At 54.2% G+C, this 24,556-nt stretch overlaps 1 protein-coding gene across 3 annotated transcripts in view; it reads left to right on the top strand.

The window, feature by feature from the left end:
• Positions 1 to 24,556, top strand: part of TTBK1 (tau tubulin kinase 1) — a 144,411-nt gene that overhangs the window by 109,740 nt on the left and 10,115 nt on the right. The gene's annotated exons all lie outside the window — the stretch shown is intronic.

Genomic DNA, 24,556 nt, shown 5'->3' with positions numbered 1-24,556 from the left:
ATGCTTAGCTCCTACAACTGCCTCTCGGTGCACGGCACAGCTCTGAGGGGAGGACCGTGCACTGGGCAGTCACGCAGCCTCTACGGACTCCTGCGTGAGACGTGAATGGGTGGGGAGGAGGGCGGCAGCTGGGAGGAAAGCTCTCCGCGCCAGCCCTGTGGTGGAGGAAAGGAGCTGTGTAGAGCTAAGGGCCCTGAGCCCCGCATGCTTTTATCCAGCCCTCCCTCAGAAACATCTGGTGGGACTTGGCTTGCGCCGGCCTGGCAGCTGGCTGTTCCAACAGCCCGAGCAGCACTTGGTGAGTGGAGGGGCTCCGTCCGCCCAGCACGGCCTGCGTGCCGTGAGCTAACTCCGGGAATCCTGAGAGTCTGTGAACGCTCTGACCAGGCAGCGTGCGTGCGAGTGCATCTGCTGAGCCGTGCAGGGTGTCTGTGGAGGTGCCACTCACTGCAGGACCGGCTGGCGATAGCCACAGGTGTTATTGTGTAGATACTGGACCCACTCCTGGTCCCACTGAACTCCCTTGGACCTCTGTGAGCCTGGCCTCCAGTTCTGTTTGCTCCTTACACGTGAGATTAGCTGCAATCCTGTCTTCTTACAGCAGTACCTTCCTGGAGTTATCCATTTAGCTATCGAAGTACCGTCCTGTCCCAGCATCTCCCAGGTGTTGGAAAGGATGGCGGTCTCTCGCTCCTTCTCTCCAAGGGGATTAGACTGCCCTTACGAATGACTGAATCTATCAGAGTGCGGTTGCTGCTAGTGTGTGTGTGTGTGTGCCTGGCTTTCTGTTACTGAAGCAGGAAGGAGCCTTTATCCAAACCCAGATAACAGAGTCCAAAAGTAAAAATGTCTCAAAGCAGCAGGTTAATTTCACGGACAGTGACTACAACCTTCCAGTTGCTGCCCAGGATAGAAACACAAATGCATGTGTGCTCTGGGATTTTGGCTACCAGTCCCCTCTGAAAACCTTTGCACACTTTGCCATTTCTTGGAGCATGTTCCTCATTCTTGCCAGCGTGCCAGGCGCTGTGCACTGAGTGAGGTATGATCCTGGGGAAGAAATAGTGCGTGCTCATGTAACTAAAGGCCGTCTCCTGGTGCGTGCACACAAGGGGGCAGCTCTGTATCTGGCATGTCATGAGTTTCAAGAAGCGGATAAAAACAGTCCCTGTCCGAGGAACTGACACAGAGAGGAGAAGACACTCTGCATAGCCCGTGGTGCTGTTAGCTATTCTTCTTCATCTTCATCTTCCCCAGACATGTCACTGAGTTGGAGAGGGATTTTTCCTGACCTATGTCTCTGGTCTCATGGCAGAATTGATTCGTTAGGACAGGTTTGAAAGAGCAAGAGGCCTGGTGCACTAGGACTGGGAGTTTGGTCAGGGCACAGGAGCATGATGGAAGGAGGCACAAAGCCATGGGTAGGAGAAGGAAGAAGGGGGATAAAATCATTGCCAGCACAAAGAGTACAAGGTAGGATGTGCCAGGAGGTGCAGGCCGAGCTGTGCATCGCCTAGACGGAGCGGATGAGCCGCTGAGCTCGATGCTCAAGGCAAGGGGGAGTCACGGGAAGGATTCAAAGAGGAGAGGGATGAGGGAATCGGGTGGGAGAGGAAGCTGCAGTAATCACAGTGGGATATGCCCAGGGCAGGGACATGTCTGAGCTGCTGGGATGGAAGGGAAGGCTCCTGGAGGGAGAAACAGCAAAGCTAGTAACAGCTAGGGTGGGAGGGAGGAGCTGAAAATGCTCTCAAGTTCCTGGCCCTGCGAGATGGCGAGGAGCGCGGTGGTGATGGCAGAAGTGGGGAGTAGGTTGTGGAGGATAGGGAGCCCTGTTTTAGCCGTGTTGAGTGTAGCCTGGCCGTGGGCTACTCAGGTGTTGTCAGAGAGACGGGCACAGGGCTGGGCAGAGGCAAACCCGTGGCTGAGTCCTCAGTACCAATATGGTACCAGGGCTGAATCCGTGCAAGCAGATGAGGCCGCTCCAGAGTAAGATGTGCAGCTAGACGATCAGGGGACCAAGGACAAAGCCTAGCGGGAGCAGAGATAGGACCTACTCAAGGGATGCTGGAAGTACCATCAAAGAGGTGAGAGGAGAACCAAGGGACGGCAGAGCCATGAACGCACTGTGCAGTGTTGTGTGCACGGTTAATAGCAGCCAACCTTCACCCTAGAGGTGGCCGCAGTCAAGCACTTGACAGGTGGGAAGTGCCAGGTTTATGGTGGTTTGTGCCACCTTAATTCTGCCCCTTGGTGTGCCTATGCTGTGCACTGAGTGAGGCCTGATCCTGGGGAAGAAATAGTGCGTGCTCATGTAATTAAATAGTGCGTGCACACAAGGGGGCAGCTCTATATCTGGCCTGTCATGAGTTTCAAGTGCTTGGCCCTGCAGCCTGGCTATCCTTCTTTTGACATCCCCTTTTTCTGGAATGTCCTGGGTTATCTGTAAATGGTAAAAATAAACCCCATTGTGTGCAACTGTAGCGGCAGGGTTTGAGCCCCAGGCCTGGAGGCCCCAGCACAGCGTGCTGTTAGTGGAGCTACAGGGCTAGCGGCATGAGACGGCTGCTTTCCCAGGAGGAAGACGGGCCTCTGGTGCCCCATGGTGTGTCTGGAGCGTAGTCAAGAGGATCCCAGTGCAGCGGTGAGAGACTCTTGCCCCACATGGTGGCACCAGAGTGAGGTCTGGACTTCCCTCTCTTCCCTCTGCCCCTGGGATTGGGGGACTTCCTGCCCCTTGGGGTGCTCTCAGAGTGGGGCATGGGCTGCTGGGGCCACGGGCCAAGTCCAGCGTGGTCAGATGCAGGGGAACATAGTACGGGTGGGTCTCTCCCTCCCACCTCCTGCCACTGCAGTAGTTGTGACAGCTCCCAGGCGTTCCCAGTGCGTGTTAGGCATCGTAAATACCAGAGCCCTTGCTGGCTCCCCATATGGTCCATACATATCTATATAGACCGACGGCACACACCCACGAATCATGACACTGCTGAAATGCAGCCACGGCAAGGGCAGTGAAACGGGAAAGCTGTTTTAAAAAAAAAAAAAAAAAAAAAAAAATGGAGATATCCCATCTCCTAGAACTGGAAGGGACCTTGAAAGGTCATCGAGTCCAGCCCCCTGCCTTCACTAGCAGGACCAAGTACTGATTTTGCCCCAGATCCCCAAGTGGCCCCCTCAAGGATTGAACTCACAACCCTGGGTTTAGCAGGCCAATGCTCAAACCACTGAGCTATCCCTCCCCCCCCATGTTTAACATGCCTGGAAACAGCAGGCATCGGTTTAGGACAGGAAGTGAAGGGATACCGTGGGCAGCTAGAACTGCAGGGGGAAGTGAGGATGGGAGAATATAATTACCCTATTTGGAGCTTTGTCAGGACCGTGGGGTGCACCCAACTCTTGTGAAATGTGTCCCCGGCCCTCTAATGAGCACGCTGAGAAAAGAGAGGAACAAAGGAACTGGTGGGCAATGCCGTGCAAGCAGGAAGGGACTTGGGTAGGGGCTTCTCTTGTGAGCAGGACTCTGCCCATTCCCCGGCTTTCCTCTGACCTGCGTCTGGGGGGATTTTCCTTGGTGAGCTATTTTCAGATGTTGGTCAACGCATTCAACATACCTAGTCAGCCAGCCCTTCCGCCTGCTGGCTCTGCCCAGACCCCAAGAGATTTACCTTCTTTCTATTCACTTGCACCCCGTTGAGCTGGCCAGATGGTCTTCACTGGAAACCGCAGCCACGGGGCAGAGGCAAGAGCAGGCCCCCCCAGGGCTGGAGCAGCCCCTGCGGCGCCTCCTCCCCCTCCTGTCCCTCTGCCCCCCATTCAGAACAAGCGTCCACTGCCTCTGACAGGGCGGCTCTGTGCTTGTCTGCCTCAGTAGGTCTGATAAAGGCTTTTCCTGCAGAGCCTCTGCTCCAACTGTCCTGTTCCTTTGCTCGTCCCGCAGCCGTTTGAGTTTGCCCGTGGCTGGCGGGCTGGGGAGGTCATACCGGGTGCATCCTTGAGAATGGTAAGCCGGGGCTGAACAATGTAGAAAACGCAAGTTTTTAACAGCATGCCTGGTGAACAGTGTCGAGGAGCAGATGTTTGGCCGGCGCGGGGGGGCGGGGGGCTCATGCCTCACCCCCCAGGGCTGCTGGGCCCAGCTCAGCCCACAGTGCAGGCCACATGGAGTTTCTATAGAGCCCTGAGGGCTGCCCGAGCTTGTGCCTTTGAGCGATTGCAGCAGTTCAGAACAGCCAGGGCACAGGAATGTCCTTCCTGGGCCCCCTTCCTGCCTCTGGGGGCGCCTGTCCAAAGGGCTTCCCGCTCCTAAGGGAGGTGCAGAGCCAGCGCTCCACTCCCACAGTGGACCTCCCGCAGCAGGGCTGTTCCCTGAGAGGGAGGGGACTCGTGGACTTTGGCACACTGCTTGGGCTGGCACAAAGGGGCCGTGGCACAGAGGTGATTTCCCGGGGCTTCCTTGGTGGCTAGCAAAGGTGCTAACGAGGAGGGTTGCTGCTGTGCGTTGGGGTCTGGGAGCGAATTCCCGTTTCTAGACACGGATGTGTGAGTCTCCTGGCACTTACATGCTTTAAACCCACCAGAGTCACAGCTTGGAAAGCAGGGGGGCCCCTGCCCAAGTGCACGGGGAACCCCAGTGCTCACAGCCAGCCCCAGCTCTCTGGATGCCACAGAATTAACAAACACAGACAGTGCTCCACCATTGCTCTCTATGGGTTTCCTCCGCACCAGAATAAGCTCCCATCTGCTCCCTGACCCCAATCCCCAGAGACAGCCTGGGAGAACAGACAACTAACGGTTTGCCCTACAGCTCCCCAAATCTGGGCTCTGCCGAACCACCGCTAAGGAACCCTCCCCCAGAGCACCCTGCGTCTCTCCCTTTCCACTGCGAGATCATTGCTGAGTGATCACTGGGGGCTGTTCTCTCCCAGGCTGTGATGACCATAACCACCGTAGCATCGCGTAGGGAAGGGGGTGTCTCTCAGGTAGCCAGGACCTCCGTCATTTAGGGCTTTATTGATCACAACCAGCACCTTAAACGTCACCAAGAAATCATCTGGTATCCAGGCAAACTGTGGGCTGCCCAGGAGCCCCCTCCGCAGAGCCTGGACACCACATTCTGCATTAGCTGCAATAGCAGGAATCAAAACTTGCTGGGACGAAGAGGCGGATAAAGGGCCACGCTTCCAGAAAAGGCAGGCTGCTCCCTCATTCGACACCGCTGAGAAGCCACGTGGAGGTCTCGAAACGGGGTGACACTGAAAGTACTGAAGGGCAGGCGCAATCCATCCGCCAGGGGTGCTGAGAGAACTTTGGTCACTTCCGCTTACCTCCACCCTTCTCTGGGCATTACAACTGTCCTGGTTAGCCTGGGCTCCTTTGGGCACTGAGTTATTCCACCAGCAGGGTCAGGCATCAGCTAGGACTGTGTGCCACCAGCATACGGAAGACCTGACGTTAACCTTCTTGACAACCCCATCTGCATGTTAACCAGCGGGGGGACAAGACAGAAACTTGTGGTGCTTTGCTAGGGGCTGCGAGCAGTGGTGCTGAAGACAGCTGGTAGTCTGGAGAGGACTGGCATGGACACGTTTATCTTCATCCGCCACTGGCAGGAAGTTATCAGCCAATTCCCTAGCAGAGTTCCTGTACTATACCCAGTGCTACCACCCAGCTCTATGTGTAGGTATATGGGTGTTGGAGTAAGGCAGGGGTGGCCAACCTGAACCTGAGAAGGAACCAGAATTTACCAATGTGCATTGCCAAAGAGACACAGTAATAAGTCAGCAGCCCCCCATCAGCTCCCCCCCCCCAGTCCCCAGTGTCTCCCTCCCACCAGCAGCACCGCCGATCAGCACCTAACCCTCCATCCCTGTGCCTCCCGCCCGCCGCGATCAGCTGTTGGGTGGTGTGCAGGAGGGTTGGGGGCAGGGGGGAGGAGGAGCAAGGGCATGGCAGACTCAGGGGAAGGGGTGGGGGCCTTGGGGGAAGGAGTGGAGTGGGAGGCCGGGGCCTGGGGCAGAGCCAGGGGTTGAGCAGTGAGCACCCCCGGCCCATTGGAAAGTTGGCGTCTATAGCTCCAGCCCCGGAGTCGGTGCCTATGCAAGGAGCCGCATATTAACCTCTGAAGGGCCACAGGTTGGCCACCCCTGGAGTACGGAGTATGTTGAGGGGATTACAGACTGGGGTTAGCTCAGGGGCTCTCTCTGCAGCCTCTGCCTATGGATGCTGGTGGAACAGCGCTGGTACATAAATAATGATGCCCACACCTGGAACACTGCGTGCAGATGTGGCCGTCCCATCTCAAAAAAGATATACTGGAATTGGAAAAGGTTCGGAAAATGGCAACAGAAATTATTAGGGGGATGGAACGGCTTCTGTATGAGGAGAGATTAATAAAACAGGGACTGTTCAGCTTGGAAAAGAGACGACTAAAGGGGGATCTGATAGAGGGCTATAAAATCATGACTGGTGTGGAGAAAGTAAACAAGGAAGTGTTATTTACTCCTCATAACACAAGAACTAGAGGTCACCAAATGAAATTAATAGGCAGCAAGTTTAAAACAAACAAAAGGAAGTATTTCTTCACACAACACACAGTCAACCTGTGGAACTCCTTGCCTGAGGGTGTTGTGAAGGCCAAGACTATAACAGTTCAAAAAAGAACTGGATATGTTCATGGAGGATAGGTCCATCTATGGCTATTAGCCAGGAAGGACAGGGATGGCTTTCCTAACCTCTGTTTGCCAAAAGCTGGGAATGAGCGACAGGGGATGGATCACTTGATGATTCCCTGTTCTGTTCATTCCCTCTGGGGCACCTGGCATTGGTCACTGTCGGAAGAGATGACACTGGGCTAGATGGGCCTTTAGTCTGACCCGGTGGGGCCGTTTTTATGTTGCTTTTCTTTTTCAAGTTTGTTTTCTGTAGAGTTGGTTCTGGGTGTGGTTGAGAGCTGAACGTGATGTATGCTTTACCTGCAGAGCAGGGACAGTGCCGCCTTGCCCCCCCACCCTCCCTCCACACCTTGCCCTCGTGATTCCTAAAAGTCCCCTGACTCTACCTCATGCTCTCACTACTTCGCATCTTCTCTATCACTCTTGTGTCATGCAGCAGGTGCCTGCCTGGGAAGTGGGGTGTCTGAAGCAGGCGTGTGGAGCGCTGACTTTCCGTCCGGGTTGCTGTGTAGATGCATGCCCAGTCTGCGACTGGTTCTGTACTGTCGAGTGTAGGTTTGAGCACCTCGTAGTGCAGGCTGGGAACACACACTTGCTGGTGGGTTTTTTTGTTTTTAGCTGCCTGTGTTGGTTCATTGGAATCTCGGACCCCGCTCTGGGACAGCATTCATGGGAGGCTAAAATTGAGTCACCAAAGAAAAACACCCAGGCCTGACTCTGAGGCCTAGTGCTGCCCAGTGTGGTACCGCCGCGTGGCCTCACTGAAAAGGCTGGGTGGTGCTTGTGCCGTATCTGTGATCCACCATGTCTGGCAGGGCACAGCTAGGAATGGCGAATCTAGCCAGAGCAAATCACCTTTACTGCTAATGTTCCAAAGATCCCGAGCCCTCTCCGGTGGACAGAGCTCTCGACAGGTACTGCGAGTAGCATGGGTGAGAGACCCAGGGGAGAGCAATCGCAGCACCAGACAGTGCTGCTTTCCCTACATTCGCTTTCTGTGGGGCCTGGCCTGATTGACGCCGGGGGTACCTGCTGTGGGGCTGCAGCCCAAAGCGATTCTGTCCACCTGTCCAGAGAGGTGCAGGGGCTGGGCAGGACTTTCCCTGCATCGCTCCGCCCAGTGTCTGGGGGCCTCTGTGGCTGCAGGCACCAGAATTGTGAGTAGAGAGACTGTCGAACCTCCCCTGCTGGCACCCCGGCAGTATGGAGGAGGGAGCTGTCTTGCCAGAACAGACAGGGGAGAGGCTAAGGGTGACAGGGGCAGGTGCGAGGAGGGTCTGGGCAGGGGGGCCAGAGCCTGGCCGAGGATGACAGGCTGGAGGGGGCAGGGACATAGGGGACAGGTTGGAAGGGGGCTGGGCAGAAGGGGCAGGCAGGGAGGGGGTGGGGCAGTACCAAGGGACCAGAGCAGAAGAAGGGAGAATAGGATGGAGGGGCAAAATGTAGGAGGCTGTTTCAGACTCTCCTGCCCCTGCCCCCTTCCCCTGCTCCAAAAGACCCTGGGAGCTCTGTCCCCCACGGCCTGCCCCTCTGGTCCCTAATATCTTCTTCTGGGTCCCACAGTTCCCTGCTGCTACTGGCTGTGAAGGAGGAGCTGGTGCCTTCACCGATGCCCGCCCCTCCCCACTGCCCCAGGGCACCCCATGGGGGCCTAGGGAACCATTCCCCACTGAGGAGAGATGGGCTGTGCTGTGCAGAGCACGGGCTGCGTGGATGGGAAGCGGGATGTACCCACACTGCCCCAACTTGTGTAAGTGCCACCAAGCCAGACTAACGTCACTGAGTGGAGAGAGTGAGAGCTGGGTCTGGGCGTGTGCCAGCTTCCCCCCAATCAGCGGCAAGCTGTGAGTGTAGAGCCAGCCTCAGAGGCCAGAGTGCCTATAAGTAGATAAATACAGTAGATGGCCAGTGGGCGCATATATATATGTACACACACAGAGAAGGTGTATCTCTTCCAAGAGATCGTGCCTGTGAGAAGAAGCTCTTTGGATTCTGGGCTCTATACGTGGAACCAAATGGCCTTTGCAGTAGGAGGCTCAGGGAAGAAAGACAGCAATTTACATAAAGTATAGCTCATTTACATGTATTAACTAGCGCTCTGGCTCATGGCAATCCAGACCTACAGTTCAGTAGTAGTTACCCGACTAGATTCCTTTAAGCCATACCATAGCCTGCTGCATTCTGCGTCCTCCCTGCCCCTTGAGGAAAGGCATACTGCACACAGGTCTGTCCAGATCAGAATTATACAACAAGCCCTAGCACCAAGTGGCAGGCAGTGAGAGACTGTGTCTAACAGATATCAGCGAGACAAGGTAGGAGCGCCTTCCCATCCATTAACCCCGGCATAAATTCCATAAACGTATTGGGTCCTTGGGTCCTCGGTGCTTTGGCGGTAGAGTTCAGACATTAGCGAATCATCCACTTAAAGGAGACACTGCTTTACTCCCAGCCCACCCCAAAAGGCAGCCATACCTCATCATGCGTGATGGGTATAGAAGGGCATCTCGGACACCTTTTATGGGCTGGAGGGAGGAGTCCCTGGGTGAGGGTCCTTGGCTTGTGTGATGCAGGAGGTCAGACTGGATGGTCTAATGGTCCCCTGAGAAGCACTTATAAGCCTAAACGCGCTCCATCGCTGGCAGAGAAGGGACTCTGAGTCTGCCAAGCACAGAAAGCAGGAGTCGGAGCGCTAGGGTGAGTTGAACTAAATGAAGGACATGCCCAGTCATCTGTACTTTTACAGCAGGTACCCAAGCGGGAGATTGGCTCCTGGGTGAGAAAGTGCATGTGCTGGCTGGGATTTGTCGGTCTTGGCATTTAGATAAGGTCCCGTCCTCAAGAACTGACCGTGTAACTACCAAAGGGATGTGGGAGGGGAATATTGGAAGGCCATGTGATCAGGTGGGGGAGCTCAGCCAGCGTCTACGTGTGTGTGTTTGCGTCAGGAGGACAGGCTTGGCATAGACAAGATGCAGCTGAACCAAGTCACGATACCCTCCCACACCCCTTTGCTCAGATTGTGCTGTCAGCTCTCCCGGGGAGTGCCGCGTCCTCCTCCGAGAAGTGTCTATCCAGGAGGGGCACGAAGGAGGAGAGGATAGAGCCTTTACTGGGAAGGATGCTGCTTTGAGGGCCTTCTGGCCGCCGGTGGCCTGACGGCTGTCAGTGGACTTGAGAGACAAGCGTGCTCCTCGGGGCTCAGGCAGACAGCTGTGGAAAAGGGAGGAGCGGGTTAGTATTCCCAAGTCCCCTGAAGCTAAAGAACCAGGGAACGTGGCTGGAAAGCCTCCATTTCCCTCAGCACACGGGGAAGGCTGGGCGCTGTTCCTGAAGGAGTGTGTCGGTTTCCTTAGCAGTCAGTGGTGCGCTGAGGTCCCGCCAGCATAAACCAACATCTTGTAATGGGTGAGTGGGGGCAGAGGGGCACGTGGGGCAGGAAGAGGCCTGTTGGAGGTGGACTGGGGCAGGGTGGAGCGACAGCGAACCCGAGCGTATCTTAGGACTCCCAGGCTCCTGGCCTGCCCAGGATCAGAGAAGGGGCTTACATCTCCCTCCTCCCTGGGCTCCACTCTAGACAGGCCCTTTAACTTCCTTTGAGAAATGGCTGCAGTGGTCACTCCGCACTGACTGCCTTCCAAGCAGCCCCTGATTCTCCCCGTGCCCAGGACCGGTGCCCCAAGCCTGCCCCTGTTGGGGCGACGGGCGGAGGCAACACACTGTGGTTTCAGCGGCATAGGCAAGAGAAAGGACTGAGCTGTCCGCTCACAGGAGGGTTCATTTGCGAATCCCAGGGGCCAGCCGTCGAGACCCTGGAAGGAGCCTGCCACCAGACCTGGCTAGTCAGGGAATGTGATGGTATCGGGTCTTAGCAGAGAGTTTCCAGCAGTGCCCCGCTGTTGGCTGTTACCTGTACGCAAGGTGTCTGTCTGAATGACCTAGCTGCAGTGCCAAGCTGAACGATGCAGAGGAGCAGGTGATGGAGGTGGCTTGCGGAGCCAGTGCCTGGCAGCTGGGGCAGGGGACTGGTGTGCAGGAGTCCTCCGCTCCCTCTCTCTGTCACACTCCCACGTCACTGGGGGAGGCAGGACTGCCCCGCTCCCCTGATGCAATCTGAGTGCAGGTGTTAGTTGTCCCGTAGGGTCTCCAGGCAGCCTGACACAGTTTACCAATGCAGAGCAGTAGGTAAGGTCAGCCTAGAACGAAAGCATTTGCCACCCGCCAGCGAAGATGTCTGCAGCATGCGCAGCACAAACCAGGAGCGAGTACCTGACACCTTTTCCTCCACTCTTCTTGGTCTTTTTCAGTTGGAGGAGGACAGGCATTCCCAGCACTCCCTCCCGAGGTACAGCCCCCTCAGAAGACTGGCGTCCTCCGTTTTCTCCTCCTCAGCCCTGGAGACAGAGCACTACCCTCAGCTCGGTGGCACTTTCATACAGCGCAGCCGGTCAGCGGAGAGCAGCCCCGTGCGCATGCCCCACCGCAGGCACATGCCCCTCACGGCAGGAAACCACAGACTCATGCCTTCTGTCCTCCGCATTTCCAGGTCCCAGCTCCAGCAGGTGTGGGCCCGCTTCACCCATAAAACATAGCCCGTACGGAGGAGCAGCAGCCTCCGTAATGCAATAATAACGCCCACCTCCCCACAGTGCGTCACCACTTAACGCAATACTGAACCCCAGACAACATGGCCTAAGGTACTGTAACTTCCAACGCCCCCTCAGCCAGACCCAGGCGAGAGAAAACCCAGACTGAGAACACCGGCCGCTCCAGCCATCCGACACGCCGGGCGAGGCTGCATCCCGGCTGAAGATAGATGGGAATAGCCCCGGTGAATATGACATGTATTAGTGGGCTGGCTCCAGAGCTCCTCTGCTGGGCTCCGTAGTGGTATCGTGCAGCCACGGGGTTGTGAGTTCACGGCTGCCTCACGGAACACGCCAAACATGTTTTCAGGTTAGGCCCGGAGTGGAGAGGCAGTGCAGGTTCAGAGAGCGCCCACGCTCCAGTAAAATCCAGGTCAGATTTGTCGTCATTAGTCTGTTACACTGGGCCAAATCTGGGGGCCGTCTGACTCGGCCTGGATTCAGGGAGAGTCCCCCTGGACGTTTGGCTGAGTTATTCCCTCAGGATTTGTCTCTCTGTGGAGTCCCGGTCACCATTTCTCTGTTGCTCTGAAATCCCAGAACATTTGTTGCAGTCTGTTTTTCACACGGTGACCGCACCTTTCTGTCCCCTGTGACTGTGTCTGGTGTGTGACAGTGAGCCTGTTTGTCTGTTCTCCCCTCCTACAGCTGCTCCAAACCTACCTGCGTTGCCCCGGGAACGCTGCCCAGTGTAGTGGGCTAGTAAGGGTTTCCTTACCGGCCTAGCTGCAGATCGCTGTATTGAAAAATCCCTGAAGCTTCAGGCACTCTGGCTTTTCATAGGCGAACCAGCACAGCCACCTTGCCTTGCCATGTCCGTTCTTGTGATAGCTCTGATTTTGCTTTGGTGTGTTTTGTCAATGAACGGGTGAGCATACGGAGTCCCAGGGTAGCTGTTCTCAGCTGTCACGTGAGGAAAAGAGGAAAGTAACTTCCAGGAATTCTAAGTATTATTTTGCTGCTTCTCTAGAGACTCTCCTGCCTGGCACATGCTCCTGGTGCCCGTGGAGAGCCATATCCCAAGGCATGCCAGTTTGCTTTCTCTTACTAATTAGATCAGGTTTCTTGTGGGCCTTGGACCTCAGCACCCGCTGCACGGAGCCCCAGGAGACCCCATCCGAAACAGTGCCTGGAGTTTGAGGGGCTCTGGAACGTCAGGGGTGATTGACATTGTCACCAGAACCCCGGTGTCATCTGTCAATGTTCTCTGGGGACTATTGCGCCTCCCGGTGTAGCTGCAGTGTACGGACAGGCTTGGATTACAGCCCACTGTGGTTAAGTGAATGCAGTATTTATCGTCTCTTGAACTGAGCCCTGGGTCTGTTCTTCTGAGAGAAGATGCAAGTGAGTGCTGGTCTATGAAAGGAGAGGGGCACTGGGGAGGCGTAGGGGTTTAGAGGGACGTGAGCCCAGAGGAGAGGACGCTGGAGAAGGAACCGAGCCCAGTTCTGGGGAGCTCAGACAGCAGAGAATGTGCTGATGTGACCAGGCAAGACCGAGCTGGGTGTTAAGAGAGAGATGCTGAATTCTAATATTGACATTGTACTGCATCAGAGGGCTGGTTCAGACTGAATCACCAGGAGTGCTTCCTTCTCAGTTGTGGTCCATGCATGTCCTCACAGGAGTCCTCTGTTCATCTCTTTGGATTTGTGATGTATGCAGCCTTTTGTGGTAGTTCAAAAACTTCTGCTGCAGTTTGGGGTTTAGTCCTATCATCAGCAAGGCATTGGTCCCTGCCAGAGTGGGGAAACCAGAGTAGAGGGACCAATTTGGTCCCTCCTATGTTGCTAGGTGTAGAAACCAGGGAAAAACAAGCTTTCGCTCCCCTCGAGAATAATGTTCTGGGAGATGATTTCTGAAGGATTGATCAACTCTGATTTTTTTTTCTTTGTATTGTCATAACATTTGCTTTTACTGGACAGCATGTTCTTGAACATACAGCATTTACTAAAGCTATGCATGTGAAAATCAGCCACACTGGAGAACTCCCACCCAAGAGTTTTAAAGGAGTTGGCCAAAGAGCTGTCCAGATGACTGACGTTAATTTTTAAAAGTCTTGGAAAATTAGAGTAGTTCCAGAGGATTGGAAGAATCCAATGTTCTGCCAGTTAATAAACGAGAGCGCTAGCATAATTACAAGCCTTTAATTATCAGGGCTGGATTAACCTTTTGTGGGCCCGGTGCCAAGCATATTTGTGGACCCCCATGGGGGCAAAGGAGAATGGCGTGGGGAGGTCTTTGTGAAGTCAGACTTTGGTGCCTTCTATCTGTGTGCATTAGCAATGTTTAGGACTGGGAGCCGGGGGTGCTTGTTTCCTGAATGAGCAGCGTTCTGTTATTGTTGGCCTGTGCCCCATTCTGCACAGCACGTGTTCCCTGTCAGTATTTACCGCTCTTATTCAAAATAAGCCCCACTAACGTTGTGAGGCCACAGTGGGGTAGAATCCAGTGCAGATCAAATTGTATGTTATCTGCAAAAACCCTCCTATCCTATATCCTGGTTTCCATGTGCGGTCTGGGCCCCCTCAGTTCCTTCTTTTCTATGCCCAACACCCGTAGTCTTCCATCCCTTCGTCCCATAGCAAAGAGCTGATGAGACCTTGACTTCTAACCCCTCTCTGTGAAAACGTTGCTATCAATGCTTGAGTGAAGCTAATTTAGGAAGCTCTAGGCAAAGGCCTCCAATCTCCCTCCTCCATTGTCTGGATCACACCATCCTTGGTGAGTCATTGGCCCTCGTTTGAGCTGGTGCATTAGTCTCCTGCAAAGACCTTCTAGAGCGCAAGGGCAAGCTCTGAGCGCTGTCACGGGAAGCACTCTCCCAGCCCTTGCGTGCTGCCGTTAGACCAACACGGGCTCTGTGGCGCTCTGCTGCTGGGGACGTTAATCTTTGGTGGCCTGCGTCAGAAGCAGGTAAACAAAAGCCAGCAGCCAAAGAGGCTTGGCAAGGAAAAGAATATCAACCCTTCACCCGTTTGGGGTGCTTCCCCCCACATTTGTAGTCGTCTTCTGCCCAGGGGCTCTGCTGCTTTCATCCTTTGTCCAAGTCCCTTTTAGCTGCACGGCTGATAGGGTGCAGGAGAGGAGTCCGTTGTGGTAGTGAGGTGAATGGCACCCCCCCACACACACACAACGAGCGTCTCTCCCTCTGTCACCCTTCCCTGCCCGCGGGGTAGGACCAAATGACATGGTGATGCCCGAGGCTGCTGCCAGGGGTGTTCTGAAAGGGGCAGACCTCGCCAGTTTTCCTGTGTGGGGCAGGGGAGGGCCAGGCCCCCTGGATATGGCGAGTTCCAGACGCAGCTGCAGCCTTCCTCCCAGCATCCCCTTAAAGCTGTCTCTCCTGGCGGGGAGGGGCACCAGCCAGAGGCATCTGCCTAGCCTAGCCATGTTGCAAGCCTAGCTTAGGCGCCACCAGTGCATTGCCTTGCCCGTGACCGGAGGGATGGGCGAGGCATTTTCCTGCCAAGCTGACACTAGTCCAAAGATTCAGACAGATCCCTCTGGCTGTCACTGTGGATCCAGGCATAGACTGGAGGGTTATTTGCTTTCTGGTTTGTGAACTTGGTGTCCAGGGTGGGTGGGAGTAATTCAGGGTCAAAATTCAATCTGAGATGCACATGCAAAAATGCGGCCTCCACGCTGGCTGCAGGGCAGGGCTCCCTCGCTCGCCATCCCTCTCTCTTATCACTGGCCTGTCTCCCTCCCTAGCCCGCTCAGTCTCCTCCCCAGACATTCCCTCCTCGGTGCTCCCTGGCTTCCTGGCCTCACCCCACAGATTCACCTGACCCTGCACAGTTCTTATCTGCTATCCCCACATCCCCCTGCATTCCCTCAGCCTGCCCCCTACCCCCACATTCCCCTACACCCCCCCAGCCTGTCTCCTGCGCCCCACATTCCCCTGCATACCTCAGAGACTGCGTTCAGAGGTGGGGGTCTAGGAGACTGGCTTTATGCTTTGTAAACTTGCTCCCTTCCCTCGCTGAAGTGGAGAAGCTGTTTAAAAGGCATTTTCGCAGCTGGCACCTCGCTGGGGAGGAATGTCTCTTCACACTGGGGGGGGGGGGAGAGATGCACAGCTCCTCCGAGCCACTTCCCTGTTTTGCTGACACCGCCCACGCATTGCAGTGCCACTGAGCTGATGCGAAGGCCTGTTAATAATCCTCCTCATTTCAAAGGGCGCTCGGTTGTGACAGCTCCCATATGGGAAACAAAACTAAAGCTCCAGCCGGTGTTTGCTCTGTGCTTCGAACTAACCACACCACTTCATCCAAAGGGTTCCTTGGGGGCAGTGCCCGACTCCGTCCCCCTGCGCTGCCGGGTGCTGGTGGCCTTGAGGATTTGACCTATCCATTGTCTTTGGTGGCACAGAGCAGTTGTCTGGCAGGACATGGCCGTGGCAGTCGCCTGCTCTGAGAGCCGGGGCCTTTGTTTCAGGCTTTCTAGTTAGACTAGAGGCAAGAAATGACCCTTGGCACTTCAGCCTTTTCTCCATTGCATGGGTTTCCTAAGGGAATCGGGGTGAGGGACCGGGGCACTGCACTTTTCAGACAGTTTGTAGCAGAGCAAAGCCATTTAGAGACGGGGAACTGGAGAGCGCTTCCTGTCTGATTGACAGGTAGTTCTCAGAGCTCCAGAGAGAAATTGGAAGTCTTTCATTCGTCTGAGCTCTAAAAAGCCCATTTCAGAGTTTATTCAATAATGTTAGAGTGTTTTACCTTTCGGTAGCACACGCCATCCCAAAAAATCCCAAAGCACTTTCCAAAGTGTATGGATATGTAATAGGAATCACTTCTCCCATTTAAATGCCTGCATCCCAGGAGATCCTGACCTAAGAAAGAATTTGACACTGCAGGGAGAAGTTCAGGAGGCAGAGTGTAATTACCCGAGCTGGAAGAAGCCTGACTGGGACACTGGGGCTAATACCTGGACTATCCCAAAAAGCATCCTGGGGTTTCACTGGTCGCTGGTGTGTGTCTCATACAGAAATGCACTACCCTGAATCCAGAGCCATGATCCTGGGGCAAGGAATGAGTGAAAGAAGAAATCGTTTCTATTTTAGATTCTTTCATGTTAAACAGCTGACTAATAAATAGGCTACCCACCAGCGTCTTTGACACTAGCACTGAAATCAATGCCAGGTCATTCCCCCCTGCATCGTCATTTTCTGACATGCTTCCTCCGCGTGTTATTAGCACTTAGTTCACTTTGACATGTGTGTTCTGCATTTAAGTGCTCCGTGGTGGCACAAGAGTACTCTAGCAAGGATAAGGTAGGGTTTCTATTGCTCATGAACATGGCCTGGGGAGGAGATCCGTCACGTAAAGTCATTCGGTCCCGTGAAATTGGCATCTCTTCAGTGGGATAGATGGAATCTCTGTACTCCCCGGCCACATGAGCAGTACTGTGTATCGTTAACCTGTAATGCTTTTTCTGCTAGATAATATGAGGTGTAGTGGAGAGCCTTGACCTGCCCCAATCAGATCTTTACCTTGAGCTGAGGCACTTTCTACGTAGCTTGCACTGCATAGCTGAGAGCCCTCTTATCCTAGTGCATTCAAGGTGGAAATCTCTTTGGTGGTCAATGAGTCTAGGGAAATAATTGCTGGCCAAACTCTAGCATTGCTCAGGGGGAAGAGACAGAGCTGCCTGCCAGGGTATGTCTACGCTGCAAGAAAAACCTGCCGCTGCCAGTCTCAGCGCCTGAGTCAGCTGACCCGGGTCCGTGCCGTGGGCCTGAAAATGGCCGTGTAGATGTTCCCGCTCGGGCTGAAGCCCAGGCTCGGGGCCCAGGCAGGAATGTCTACTCTGCTGTTTAGCCCTGTATCATGAGCCCCATGAACCCCGATCAGCTGCCCTGGGCTCTGAGACTCGCTGCAGCGGGAGTGGGTTTTTTGCGGTGCAGACGTGCCTTGATAAAAGCGGGATTGTGTTTTCTCCCGGACAAGGTCTGAAGCCCTGAAAATCCCTAAATGCCTCTTTCTGTTTCTACTAAACAAACAACCCCAAATACTTCTCAACTTGAAAACATGGGGTGCCTTTCTTCCTAGCTTGGCTGCCCTCCATCTGCCCTCCTGCCGCACACGGATAGGCGGGTATGACCGGGTCACTGGAGAGGCTGGCCAATATAAGCCAAATATGCCCCCCCCTTTCTCACCCTTGCCCCCATGGTGACGGTGGGTTTTTTTTGCTGGAGCTTCCATTGCTGATTGTATGGCAGTTCTGCACGTGTCTGTGAGCCCTGCCAGGAATGTGATGGGCCAGGTTTATCACAGAGGCATAGCACGGACTTTCTGTTCTGGCAAGGCCAGTGGGCCTGTGTCCATCAATACAAGTACCCCAAGGGCTATTGCAAAGGAGAACCTCAGTGGAACAAAGGGCCATACCCTTGTCGTGTCTGGTTTGAGTGGATTATCCGGCCCTACGTGTGTATGCAGATGAGAGCAAAGGGCCTGGCGCCTAGTCCGTCCCAGTGTCTCATAGCATGTTTCTGTTTCCATTCACCTGCAGCTGTTTTCCAATGACAGAATGCTGTGATGGGGAGGGCCCTGCTGTCACTTGTGAGCGCTTGGGGTTGAGTCCATGAGAATGTTTTTTGTGCACTGTTCAGTTGTTATATACAAAGAGTAAAGGCTGATCGGTGTGCCAGTTCCTTCCCTTACTGCATTCTCGTACCGTGTGCTCTTTGTCTGGGTCACTGTAACGTAGAGATCTGCATTGGCAGTTCCACACGACAGCACAAAGATTCATGTATAGGAAATGTTTCTAACTCTCACTTGATGTATTGAAATTCCTTCTTTGTACCACAAAAACCATTGTGGGAAGTGATCTTACAATGAATGTACATTTTTTTAACAAGCTGCTAAACCACGTAATGTGGGGGTGAAACTAATCTCCATGCTACATTCACTTGCATGCATCTTAACATCCAGAGAGAAACTCGCTCTGTGTTGGGAGGTTTTATTTTTTCAGGGTGCAAAAGGCGTTTCATGTTGGCTCCTGTCACCCAGCGAACCCGGCTTGTATCTTCCTTACAAGAACTCCCAGAACTTCCTCCTCATCAGCTTCATCACAAGCGCAGGCAGGTGATCGGCCAACATGAAACACGCTCATTGCAAACGCTGTTCCACGCTCCCAGGTGAATAAAGGGGGTGCTCATGGGATGCCTGCCCCTTCAGCTTGGTCCTTCCTGAGAAAACCACGTCAGGCTCCTGGCCAGCACTGCTAACGTACATGGGCTGTTACTGCTTGGGGAAGGGATTGGCTTTGCAGGCTTTTTTCTTCTTCCTCTTTCTTGCTGCTATCACGCTGCTTTCGCAATCGGAGACTAGAACACGTTTGGCATCGTTTTCCTTCCACTTTGCTCGCCGTTTCCTAGGTCTCTTGTGGATAGAGAAAACAGTCCTTCCCCATTGGTGCGGCTCCTCAAGCAGAGAGCTGGAGGCAGACTCTCCCGGGGATGGTAATCGCAGGAGAAGTAGGGAGTTCGGTGGCAGGGGCAGGGGCATTGGCACGTCTTCACAGGTCTAGCACGTCTTGCCAAGGGGTGTGAGGCAAACCCGAAAAGCGCACACAGTGAAAAGCCGGGCACACAGCTAGCATAGCGATGGGTGTGGCGTATGCACCTCTAAAGCTCAAGAGGAGGACAGTGTAGCTTCCAGTGGTCAGACACTGGGAAAGGAGATCATCTCCATGAGACCGGTGCTGCCGAAGCTTGGAGTAACAGGCGTCTGGGGACTAGCATCGGGATTGTACTCAGTGAGGGCACCTGCTCCGGGTTACCTCCTGGGGCAGCTGGCTTGGAAGAAAGCTGTTTCAGGCACTCAGATGTTGCCTCTCCCCCTCGCTGTAGTAAATTCTGCCGAGTTTCCCAGTCCCCAGTGAGTTCAGTCACTGCTGGCAGAGCATAATGTCACTTCCAGGATATGCTGAGGCCCCGACAGTTGAAAGCTGTTACAGGGAAGACTGGACTAAAACTCTTGCTGTCTATTTGCTATCTGCATTCCTCAGGACTAAGGCCTCTTCCCGTTCCCAAGGCAGTGCTCTGAGTCGCGTCGGGAACTTGCTTTCTGTTCTTGGACCTTCCAGCTCCCATGAAAAAACTCAGGGACCAGCATATCCTTCCTTTGCATTATCTCCCACAGCCAATGGCTCATTGCTGCGCGTCTGTCGCTGCTAAGCCAGATCGAGTCCAAATCAGACAGCTAAGGTGCGCGCGGGGGGGGGGGGGGGGGGGGGAAGAGTGTAGTTGTCGTTTCTGTTTCAAGCAGACAGAATTCGATGGTGCCGATGTACTTATGACATGCGGTTAGCCTGGACACAGTGGTGCTGAGTGTAGATGAGCTGCCTGGTTTGCTGTGGAAAGTTCAGTTTGGGGGTCTGGTTCTTGAGAAAGTCCCCTTTATGCAACCCTCCAGGCTAGTGTCTTCGCGGAAGCACATTCGACAGACTCGCGTTTGTCTGACAGCAGGTCTTGCCTGTCGCTGTATTCAGAGGAAGCCCATTGCAGTGAGGGAACTGCCTGCTGGGGCTTAAAAGGTAATGAGGGATTGGTTTGGAAGGACCAAGTTGTCTGAAGGGGTCCAAAGCTTGTTTTTCCCTGAGCCTTTTTATTCTTCCTGTGTCTAATCCCTTTAGAGCCTAAGGTAAACCCCTCAGCCTTTTTGTACTGCAATAACACTGTATTATATGCTTGCACTATTCTCCTGGGCAGACCAAGCATGCAAGAAACAATTTAAAGCCTTTTTTTCAGAAGAAAAGCACTGTATTATTGTGTATATAGAGATCCTGAGAGAGAATTTGAATTCTAACTCCTGTATAAAAGCATGCACTGAATACCTGTATGTAGAACACGCTGTAAATGCTGCCGAGTACTGTAAGATCCTACACTTGAAACCACAACAAATGAGCAACTTCATCTAAAAAACAAAACAGAAGCTGTGCAATGGATTCTGTGCCTTTTTTAAGTCCATGTATGTTAACCCAGACAATCGGAAAAAGCTTGTATACTACCAAAACCTTATTAAAGAATCAAAGGCACAACCCTGGTGATGGTGTTTTCTTTCACCCCTTCTCCTTTAAATCTGTTGGAAGAGCCTTCTGTGATGTGTCATGCTGACCGTTAGCAACAAGTGGAAGAGCTCAGTTGTTAGACAGACAGGGCTTACTCCTTTCCAAGAGCTTCTCTGTGAACCCCAGGTAAGCTGGGCTGGACTGTCACCCAGCTGAGTTCACTCTGTTTTCCCAGGAGGCGCAAATGATAAGACCTCTGGTTTCCAGGGATGCAGTGCTGGCAGTTGTTCATGTTGTGGTGCTGCAGAGTTGTCAGCGCTGCAAGTGCAGCTGTTCTCGGAGCTCCGGTGTTAGCCGCACAAGCAGAGAATGCAGACTGCTGATTCCGCAGACCTCGAGTTACTCATCAAGAAAGACCACAGGCTCGGTTTGATGGCAGAGGTGCTCGGCCAGGTTCATTGTTGACAAAGCACGGTGCCGGTGCCCCATAGGAGCTACAGATACACTAACACGTATGCCTGTGAGAAGGTACCAGTTCTGTCCCCTAGATCAATACAAAGATACCCCTCCTTCCACTCTCCTTTTATACATCGATACAAACAAGTTACATATTACATTCCATACGCTTTTCGTTATCAGCCTGTACCTTGTACCTGCGAGTTCGAACCAAACATTCTCATCCGTTATCCTGCCATCCCCTGCTTCTCTTACGAGGGGTCAGTGCGTCCCTGTACCAGCTCTTGGGAGTTTGTTTACGTAGTTACTCGGGGTGTTCTTGTTCCATCCTCGCAGGTCAGGAATGTGCTTATTTGGTTAGATAATCCCTAGTGTGTTACTGTTCTGCCAAGGGCGGGCCTGCTTTGGTTCACTTGTCAGCTCTGCCTGGGGCTCCAGGTTCATGTTTAACTAGTGAGCTAGGGTTGTGAGCATCTCCCCACTCCAGGAGCTCACTGAGATGTCGGAGGCAGCCAGTGTTTCATTCAGATTTGCGATCAATTCTCAGCAGGCCTGAAGGGATCAGGGTTGTTGACTTTCAGCTGATAACCTCAGGCAGGCTTGCCATGACGTGAAGAGTTTGGAGAAGACAAGTCAGAGAGAGTCTGCTCCCAGAACTATGGGGAAGGTGCGCTTACCTACCAGCCCAGGGCTGAGTTCTAATCCCACTCCTCCCCTGATGGCTGCAAATACCTCCTCACCTGTATTCTGAGCCAAGGTGTTGCTGCTGCCTTGGCAAGGTAACGATAGCTCACCAAGATGACATGTGAGAATTTGCACCAAGTCACCGCAGGTAGAGCTGGGCGTAGATCCAAGGTCTCTACTCGGACAGCACATCCCACGGCTCTTGGTTTACCGCTCAGGGTACCTTCCCCTCATGTGTGGCAGGGACGGTATCTCTCACACATAATGACTATTTTACCAGCGGTGCAGGAACCTGTGACTAACCTGCACCAAGCATGTGTTCCACGCTGGCAGTGTGATGCTTGGCAGGTCAGCTGGACACTGTGTGTTGTATCTCCCCTGTAAGGCATGGTCTACCCAGAGGAGAAGAGCGTTCTTTTCCTCCGGCTAGCGGCTCCTAGCCTATAGCTGAAGTGACTGCGGTCTGTCCTATAAAGCTGCAGGCTGTGGGTTCAGAACCTGGGGCGGAGGGTTGATACAAAGCTCCATTGTGTTGGCATGGGTTAAACAAGCTCCTAACTTGGCCTGTTTTTCTGAAAGACTGTGTGTCAAGGTGTATGAGATTTGGCTGCTCTATTAGAGACCAGGTTCTGTCCCAGCTCTGTATAGAGAGACTTCTTCTAAGCTCCGCTACCTGGGAAAGGGGCGAATGCTAAATTATCCCCAAGGTGGAGGCTGTGATAAGCCATCAGGGACAGAGCTGGGGCTGGAACGCGTGGTCTCCGGGCTTGCAGTGCAATGTGGGAGTCGATCCCTCTGATTTTTGCCTCGCCGGGATTGCTCGAAGGCTGGGAGTTTTTGGACCATTGTGAGATTGCCTGCAGCAGGGGCTGTGTCACTTGTGGTGACTTCGTTGTGCACAGTGTGTGTCTGGGCAGTGGGGGGGTATGGGGTTACACAGATCTATGGCTTTACGCTGTATTTCCTAGGTTTGTCTGGCTTTGAGTCCCTTAGCAGCCTGCTCTGTCTCTCACAAAGTGTTTCTTCGAGATTGAATTCCCTGTGGTTTCCAACGGGTGAAATCAAAGAGATTGAAAGGAGGGTATGGCCTGCACCCCAGGGAGACTCAGCCAGGCTTCTGGCATGGAGCATCTCCCCCGCACAGAATCTCCTGGCATGGGGAGCTTTCTGGAGCTGAGCAGAGGCAGGAGGAGGCATAACAGAGACAGATCTGCACCCTGGCAATTCTTTATTGCTGTACTGCCCAGAGGGACTCTGGCAGCAGGGGGCGCAAGCCAGGGCAGCCTTCGGGCTGCTCTAATCTACACCTGGGGCTGATCCATTCTCCTTCGGCCCCAGCAGCGAGAAGGTGCCAAGCCTCCCCTCCCAGTCCCAATCCTGAGCCCCCTTCTTCCCCCCAACGTACTGTAGAAAATCCAGACCCTTTCAGTTCCATCACCCTTCTTTGCCGAGGAGACCTGGGCTCCCTGGGTCAGGTCCCGCCGGGCTGCTGTGCTGTGCGTGGGCTCTGAGGAGTCTGCCTTTTGCCCATAAGGTTCTGATGGAAGGTGAGCCTCCCCAGGCGGAAAATCGGGAAGAAGGGATTTTTGGAACCACGGTAACTCAGCAGCTACTGTTGGAATCAGAAGCGTCTCTGAAAATTCAAACAAGCTCAGATTTCTCGTTCCAAGTAGTTTTTCTCAAAACAATAGAACTCAAAGATTGCAATGGTCCCATTGAAACAGAGCTGAAAAATTGCAGTGGTCCCGTTGAAAAGAATCGATGGTGCAATCTCTGGCCTGGTCTGCACTTGATCAGGAGTGTGAAAAACCCTGTCTCCGGCAACAACCCCCCCAGTGTAGACACAGCTGTGGGGATGGAAGAATGTTTCCCTCATCGTAGCTACAGTCACTTGGGGAGAGGCTGTAGGCTGTGTCTATCCTACAGGGCTATGCCAGCATAGCTACGCTGGTATAGTCATGGTAGTGTAAATGTACTCTTAACCACGGAGCTGCCATCGGCACCTCCCGCATATAGCCGTCTGCCTCCCTAGATCTCAAAGGGCTTTGCAAAGGTGGGTCAATATCATTAGCCCTGCTTTCTAGCTGGGGAGAGTGAGGAGAAATGACCCACCCAGGGCATGCAGGTTTAGAAGCCAGGTCTTGGTCCTGCACCGTGGTCAGGCCTTGCCTTCACGGCTGAGTTAACGCACGCTGTTCCTGACTCCCCTCGCAGCTGAGTCCATGGTGCGTTCAGCCCAGGCAGGGGCGCTGGAACACTTTGAATAGTGGGGATGCTGAAAGCCAGTCCCCTTCCCCTGTCCGCCCCCGCCCAGCGCTAGGGCCAGGAGCAGGGCCCTGTCTCCGGGAGGGGGAGGGATCTGGACCGGCGTAATGGGGCCGAGGCTGCGGCCACAACTGTGGGCACGCATGGGGCCAGCAGCAAGGACCCCAGGCGTCGGGGGGCAGTGGAGGCCCGCGTCAAACCTGGCAGTGCTGCAGCCCCCCCTGCACTCCTAGTTCCCGCGCCTATGAGCCCAGGCTGGCTGCGGGGGTGGGTTAGAGCTTGAGTGCTGCTTTCTCGCGGGCTGGAACCCACCTGGCTTTGCAGTGAGGACGCAGGCTAACTCACGGTAGTGCCAGTAATCCTCCAGTGCCTTCCCACCATCCCCCGTGTGCCCCTGCCGACAGAGGAGCCGTCCAACAATTCACTGGGAGAGAACTGCACAGGAGCTCAGCTGTCTGCAGCCCTAAGAGCCATGGCGAAAGTCCTAGCACCACACCCGGGGGGAGCACGACCCCAGGGCGGACACGGTGTAATGTGTGGGGGGGGGGAGCTTTGCAGTGTGGGTGCGCGGCCCCGGCCTAGGCTAACCCGGCTGCTCAGAGCTGGGGGGCCGAACAGCCTCAGACCACAATTCCTTTGGGATGTCTTTCTTTTACCAAGTCCAGGGAGTGAGAGTAACACAGGTAAGGACGTGGGTGTGCTAAAAGGACATCTCACCACTCTGTCCCTGCAACCAAGGAGCTCCACACGGCCGTGCTCCCCTGCGGTCTGGAACCAACTCGGAGTCTGCTTCCGATGCCTCAGGTGCACAAAAGAATGAAGGGT

This window comes from Chrysemys picta, chromosome 3, assembly GCF_011386835.1.
Source record: "Chrysemys picta bellii isolate R12L10 chromosome 3, ASM1138683v2, whole genome shotgun sequence".
Taxonomy (NCBI): domain Eukaryota; kingdom Metazoa; phylum Chordata; order Testudines; family Emydidae; genus Chrysemys; species Chrysemys picta.
The sequence above is the reverse complement of the archived record's forward strand: the minus strand, read 5'-3'. Positions and strand labels throughout refer to the sequence as shown.